Raw genomic sequence first — 7,856 nt, 5'->3', positions numbered from 1 at the left:
ATCATATATTTGATATATTCTAAATATGTCAAAGGTTGAAAATAAAATGTATTGATCACTGGTTTTTGCATATGATGTTATCATGAACATATATGATTTTTTACCATGAATGTTATTTCGGGTATGAACTGTCCAATGTTAAATATTGATAATATACTTTACCATGGATGGATCAAATAAAATATACTGTATGCCCAAGTAAGTCATTGAGGGACAGGGTATAGTTGTTATGCCATAGAGTCCAACAGCAGGCTGCATACGGGATACACTAAAGGATACCTAGTGTATATGGTGGGTACGACCTTATGTGCCATACGGGACTGTACTTAAGGATACCTAGTACAGATGGTGGACACGACCTTATGTGTCATACGGATTATGGTGGACACGACATTATGTGTCATACGGATTAGCACTACGGTGCTTATATTTGACTCGTGTACCCAGGGTCCTCAGGGTTGTATATTGGGCTATTGTCTATTGTTTATGGTTATTGTCTATGGTATATGGTTATGGAATAATGGAAAGTGTATTGGTAAAATAAGCTTACGAGCTTATGGATAAATGGTAAGTGTATTGGTAAAATAATCTTACGAGCTTATGGTATTAAATGGTAAAATATTGCTCATGTATGTAACATGATCTTATGGCAATTGTTTTTGACATTGAAAATCATGCATGAATTGTATTGCACTGTTTATTGTTTTAATTGTCTCACTAAGTATATATACTTAGCGTGTGATGATTTTCACGCATAGGTAAAAAGCCAGAGTTCAAAGTGACATCAAGCATCGATGAGTATATTTCAATATCAGTAAGACATTTTATGATGAAATTTGATTTAGATAGTGGCATGCAATTAAAAATGTTCAATTTATTTTGTTAAATGAATTTTAGAAATTTTTATAGTGATGAAAGGTTAATTTTTATAAGATTTATATGTAATTTTGGAAGTTACTGAGCAATGAACAGTAACCACGTTTTAGAAATTTTTTACAGAAAGCTTATGGGGTACCGATTCCCCCACTGTTCACTGTTACTGTTCACTGTTCACGAATAATATTCACTTTTCACGAATACTATTCACTATTCAAAAAAATCTTTCGAATTAAATTGGTTACAACGAAACATGAATTATATGATATGATATTTTTATAATATCATTTACCATTTTAAGAAAATAAATTTTAAATCGCTCATAAATTGAGAAATGGTTTTAGAAATTCGCATAACATCTATAACCTGTATAGGTATAATTATACGGGTTATGGGTGTTACATAAACACCGTTCACCAAATCATACCCAAATTTTTCCCACAACCACATGATTTGATAATCTCAATTTTTTCTCACTTCTCATGCATCAAAACATTTACCCTAAACCCCCTATTTATACTAAAATCATCTCCAATGTAGCCGTTGGTACTCGTCACACCGGCGTGACGAGTTCCCTTGATTTTTTTTAAAACATTGATTGTTGGCCAACAATCCACCAAGCGGGCCAAAAATTTCAAAATTCCCCCTCTTGGCCATTAAAAAATATTTTTTAAACAATATTTTTTATTACCACACAAAAAATATTTTTTATTTAGACTCGTCACGCGGGCATGACGAGTCCAAAAAAATATTAAATATATTTGGCCTACGGGGCCCATGTCCCAAGGCCCATTAAAAATAATATCATTGGAACTCATCACGCCGTCGTGACGAGTTCTAGATTCACTGTAAAATTTACCGTAAATCCCAAAATAAGAATCAGTTTATCCTATTGGGCTAAATAATGAGTCTGCTTGCATTATTTCACTAATTCTACCAACCATTTGTATACTTTACTCTTAAAATTTTAATTCAATTACAACCCATAACAACAATAATGACTATCACAACTAATATAATAATTTTAGACGTGAACCACGGTAGATGACAGGTGTATTTAAAAGTAACTGACAAAAGAGTGAGATCTACATAAATGACATATAATTATATGATGTTGCTTTGTTGATTTACTAGCTATTAAAAATTATAAAATGATCTTTATAAGATAATATTTTGTTAAATTACCTAACTATTAAAGGTTATAAAATAATCACTCCACTATTCATATATTTTAAATTCGTTCTTTTTAGTTAAAAAATTAACGATCAATTGAGCTAGATGTTAATATGTTATTTGGGATATAATAAAATTATATTTTAATGAAGTCTACTAGCACCGCCATTGTTTTTAAGCACTAACTCAACGATATAATATTTTAAGTACTGATTCAATGACATAATATAAACAGAGACTCGATACATAAAATACAACTCAAATGATTCTGACATTAGATTTTATCATATCACAGTCAAACATGTTAACATTAAGCTCAAACACTACTATTGTTTTAGCGGAAAATGATGTGTTTGGAACATATGAATGGTTTGGTGACCATTTTGTAACTTTTAATAGTCAGAGAACTCAACAAAGTAGTGTTTTATAATTAGAGGACTATTTTATAACTTTTAATAATTGGGGGACTCAACAAAATAGTACCCTATAGATGGAGGATATTTGTGTACTTTACCCTTAAAAGTAATTGAGAAAAGAGTAATAGACTGATCCTAATCTGTATTCATCTTGGCCATGTCCAAAGGAAAACCAAAATCCTTCCTACAAGGCAAGAACCCTTCCTGTGTTTAGACTAGTTAATGCTCAAGAATTAAACTGCAGCCTAAGTAGGGAAAATCAACAAAAAAAAGTTAAAAGTTTGTCCTTTCTCTTCACTGGACCGGTGAATCTTTACTACCCGTGTTTATATTTACTCCGCCACTGTTTGCACACCTCCAACTGAGCCATTTCATCTTTAGCTGGTTTCTAAGAGCTTGTATCTCCTTTGCTTGTCGCTGTTGAAAAGGAAAACATTTTTAACTCACGTATGTAACCAAATGGAGCCTAACTAATAACAGAAAGAAGTTAGGATGGCAATGACAGCACCTCATGTAATGCCTTCCACGACATATCTGATTTCATTTGCAGTATTCTCCACTTCATTCCCATATCAAATTCAATGTTATTGGGCTGAGATGCATGTGATGTTGACTTTGCTTTTTTCTGGATGGGGGGGGATGGTTAAATTGATGTAAAGGAGAAGAGCTGATCAAAAAATCGAAGAAAGTTGATGCAAAAATAATGTTTACCACCTCTTCGGTCTGCTTTTGAAGGACTTTGTCAATGGTAAGATGACCAACAAAAGCAGCTACTTTGGCAGGCGTCCTTATAGGCTCCCTCCTAGCAATTAGAGGTCTGCAAGTAAAATAAAGCTATTAGTAAATCACCTATTCTGCCAACAAAGTGAAAACAATCTAATAAGATGGAACTTAATTAAAGTACCTCCCATCTGCTAGCATTAAGCATCTCTCCATTAATTGGTTAATGGCAGAGTTAGCTGCTTCTTTTGACTTGAATATAAGAAGAGCCTTACCTGTTTAAAACACAGAGTTCATGTGATTGTTTGACAAAAGTTACTTTGTACATGAAAGCCACAAGGTGTTGATGTACCATAGCAAGGGCAAGAAAAAGCAGTACGTCCTATCATTTTTGCCTCAACCTTCTCTTTCAATGCATGCCAAACAAGATCCTGGCAAGGAAATTCCAAATTAACTACTAAATAAAACTAAAAATATATTTGGGGACCAGGAAACTTCAACAATATCTATTCTGATAGATTATGGTATACTTGGCATTTCCAATACTGAATTCAGGATTCTATCAAAGCATACAGTTGATAGCATTGGACTCCCATATTTGAAAAAAACAGCAAACATCCCACAGTTTCTGACCTAGGGATGGGCATGGGTCGGGTCGGGTCGGATTTTCGGTCAACCCGACCCGAACCCGATCCAAACTTTTGAGATAAAATCCGAACCCGACCCGAATTAATATATTTATTTAAAAATATTATTTTTATTCAATAAAAATAAGGATTTAATTGAAAAAATAGAATATAGAGGGGGCATTATTGCAATTATCCCTAAATATAAAGGTAAAATTATTGCAATATAAATCGGGTATTTTTCTCCCTAAACCCGAACCCGACCCGAACACAATTAAAAAAAACCTGACTCGACCTAAATCTAAAATTAAAAAAAAAACTGACCCGATCAGGTCGAGTTGAGTCGAAATTCGTAGGATTCGGGTCCCATGCCCATCTCTATTCTGACCCCATAAGCTACTTTTATGGGACGAGAATAATAACCAGGAAAAAAAATCACAAACCTCGACTTCTGATGACGTGGAGGATGGATCTACATTTTCAAGTGAGATCAGGGTACCTGCTTCTTGAGCTCTCTCAAGTCTTTGCTCCCAAGGCTAATGATAAAAACGGTGATAATTACATATTGAAGATAAAAAAGATAAGAGATGATATTATCAACTAGGCCATCCACGATAATGACTAATTTTCAGGTTTAAACTTTAGTCTTAAGCTAATATATGCTTCATATTATGAAGTTTATATATCACAAAAAGAAGTGAAACACTAAAATGAATAAAAGAAGTAGGACGGATAATTTTTAAAAAGATTATCCAAATGGTAAAGATCAGCTATGAACTATGTTGGAAGACATTTCAGTGAATGAAGATAAAATATAAGGATGAAGCAACTGCATGTAAACTTGGAAGAGCAACTAGAGAGAAAATAATGGTGAGCAAGAATAGAAACAAGGCTGAAGCTTACTAGTTTATCGAACCAGTTCCTTCTATCCTGAAATGATCAAACTGGAAGATATTAGAAGGGTTGCTAAAGTCACAAGTGAAATGTGTAACTTGATATCTCAAACTAAAAAGACGTGTAACATACATCATTTGGTATTCGTGAAGCCTGTAGTTGATTATCAATGTTTGTGTCCTGTACTAGTTGACCATCTAAATTTTGAACTTTACTGCTTGTCCTTTCCTCTACAAAAAAGCTTCCTCTTTTTACAAGGGGTTTCCTCAGCAGCGCTAGTAGGTGAATCTCTAGGATATTTCACTTCAGCTTTATCAATTTCATCTTGAGCTTGGCTTTGCAAACTTCCACTATGCTGCGTGCCACTGTTAGAGATAGATGTCTTAGGCCTTAGGGAGGTATTCTTACTTGGAAGATGCAATTGCTTGCTCGTGCTAACAGGTGCTACCTTTGAATCTGCAAGTTCCAGGTACAATCTAATTTCACCTAATTATCCGGGTCTACAGATACATACGGGAAGAAAAAAAAAGAATACATAGAAATCTCCTTTCCCCTATGCGCTTACTCTGCTATCAGAATTGTTATCTTTTACAGAATTACCATTTTCTTTTGCTACTTTAAATTTGAAAGATAAATTTGGTCTTTGAGTCTGCCCCTCAACATTTGATTTGAGATTGGTAGTATCTAGCTGTTTTTGCCCTTTTTTCTTGTTGAAGAAGTGTTCCACTGCAAGCATTAAGAAAAATCATTCGAAAGCATCGCTAGGTACTTATCCCAATCTAAAAGAGTATATATCTATTAACCTTTAACCCCATCCACCATATCTGGAAAATTATCCAATATTGCAAGCTCTCCAACATCAAAATGGCGGCAGAAGACATAATCAGCACATCTCAAGTCTTCATGAGAAGCTTGTGGATTTCTTTGATCATTTGATGTGCAGACAACATTGCATTTTCCACCAATTAGTTCCTACATGCATAACTACATATTATCTCGATGACCATAAGTTTGCACTCAAATGCAAAAGCTGCAAATGTTGGTGATTGATCACAACAATAATAAATCACCCCCATAAGTTGTCAAAATCGTCGACATGGTAAAAGTATATAAGAGCAACGATTAAGACAAATACATGGACACAACATTAGTAAGAACACAAGCAAGTTCAGCAACTTCAGATGATAAGAAAGAACAACCATAAAGAAAATGTTACCGCAAGGTTGATATTAGAAACCCCACGTCCTTGGCCTGTAGCCAAGAAAATCTCATTCCAACGAGGCTCATAATCTCTCAAATGGTTCCTAATCTCACTTGGACGCATAAACCAAACAACCTTAACTTTCTTAACATGGTTTGGACTCTCAAACAACTTCACCAGTTTACCAATGGAGGCTTCGGGTTGTCCAAGGTAGAAGTAAACACAATCATAAACAAAATACTCTTCACCCTTGTGAAAAAACGACTCGTAAAACATGGTGTCCCTGTTTTTCGCTCCAGGCCCTTTCTCAATACCCCATTTGAACCCAAGGTTATTTTCTTCTGGACCATTCTCTCTGAGATGTGACATCGTGCATTAATGAAGAAGCAAAAACATAAAAGAAAAACAAAAACTAAAAGCAAAAGCAAATCGTTGCCGGCGTTGATTCCTCCCTCGCTCTCCCAAGTCCCACACTCGGGAGGCAGTGAGGGCCGAGCTTTAGAGGTTAGAGTTGCTTATCAACTGTTTTTGGCTATGCATGGGTTGAGGCGATCGACTTCATATTCTTCCCTTTTTGAGCTTCTTGGTCACTATTGGACCTTGCTTGGGTAATCGACCGGTCTGATGGTTTACTAAATGAAAATGTCTGGTTGGGTTGTTCAGAGAGAAAAGAAAAGCGAAGTGCTAAAAGAGAGAGTAATCACCAAATTGTTGTGTAGTATACATTTTTCAGTACAACACCACAATATGACATGTTCACATTGTCGCTCTTCATGCCAAAAAAAAACATATCTAAAAATCACAAAAAAAGAATGAGTATTAACATATTACATTAATACTGAGAATAAAAACCCAGAAATTGAGAATGTATTTGAAACTAAAAAAAAAAATTGCATTTTGCTATTCAAGAAAATGGGGGGGTGATATAGGATGGCAGTCTTTTGGAGCTTTCATGGAAAAAGAATATTAAATAGGATCATATTTGTTTTTTATTTTTTATTTTTTTTAAAAAAAAGGAGTCACGTGATTTTAGTTCATAGGCAACTGCCCTAGGCTGAAAATGGGCCAGAATGTACAGTACTAGCTACCCAAGTGATTTTCTATTCTCTTCCAAGCCTTTTTCAGTTTTTACTGGAAAATTAGATTTTTTTAATGGACTTCAGAAAATTCATTTTTCAGAAATAGCTTCATAAAGAGTTAGAAGTCTGTAGGGAAATTTCCTTAATATATTCTTCCATTTTAAATTTTTAGGGAAGTTGTCCTACAAACTCAGATTAAATAAGGAAGTATTAATAAAATTCAGAAAGCCACAGCTTGGTAAATGGAGTTAATGAGGAAAAGTTTCCAAATTTGGGGCTTTTTCAAAGGAAAATTATTGTTCATTAGATAATATTATCATTTACTATAAACAACTTAATTCATTATTGTTCATTTTATCGTCATTCTTTTTCTTATATAAGTCGACTTCTCAAAATCACCAGTGGCTACTAACAAAATTTAAAATTTCATCTCATTTAGACACATAACATTAGATAATATCATCATTTACTATAAACAACTTAATTCATTATTGTTCATTTTATCGTCATTCTTTTTCTTATATAAGTCGACTTCATTAACTATTAATAAATAGTCATTTTCTTATTTTTCTTTTATTCTAAGTTTAATTATTCCAAAAATTATAATTAGAATACAAAATCTATCGAGATAAGTTCACCCCAAATTACGATTACAGTAAATTATATACTGAAACTGGAAGCTAGAATATTGTAAATCAATAAAACCATGAAACAGATCCTTTCCAATCTCCAACCCATCTTTCAAAACTGAAACTCAAATGCATACATTGCCAATTTTGACAAATAATATGTACAAATTCTGCCAATCCTTTTAAGTAGCTCATGATGCATTTTAACCTCAACGCTGTTAGCAGCCAAAATCAGAAGGAAA

The 7,856-nt window shown here is 33.9% G+C and overlaps 1 pseudogene; it reads right to left on the bottom strand.

Annotated features, from left to right (window-relative positions):
- Window positions 1-2,625: 2,625 nt before the first annotated feature.
- Window positions 2,626-6,687, bottom strand: LOC120117096 (annotated as a pseudogene).
- Between the last annotated feature and the right edge of the window lie 1,169 nt (window positions 6,688-7,856).

This window comes from Hibiscus syriacus, unplaced genomic scaffold (assembly GCF_006381635.1).
Source record: "Hibiscus syriacus cultivar Baekdansim isolate YM2019G1 unplaced genomic scaffold, ASM638163v2 tig00110318_pilon, whole genome shotgun sequence".
Classification (NCBI taxonomy): domain Eukaryota; kingdom Viridiplantae; phylum Streptophyta; class Magnoliopsida; order Malvales; family Malvaceae; genus Hibiscus; species Hibiscus syriacus.
This window is presented reverse-complemented; position numbering and strand designations above follow the sequence as displayed.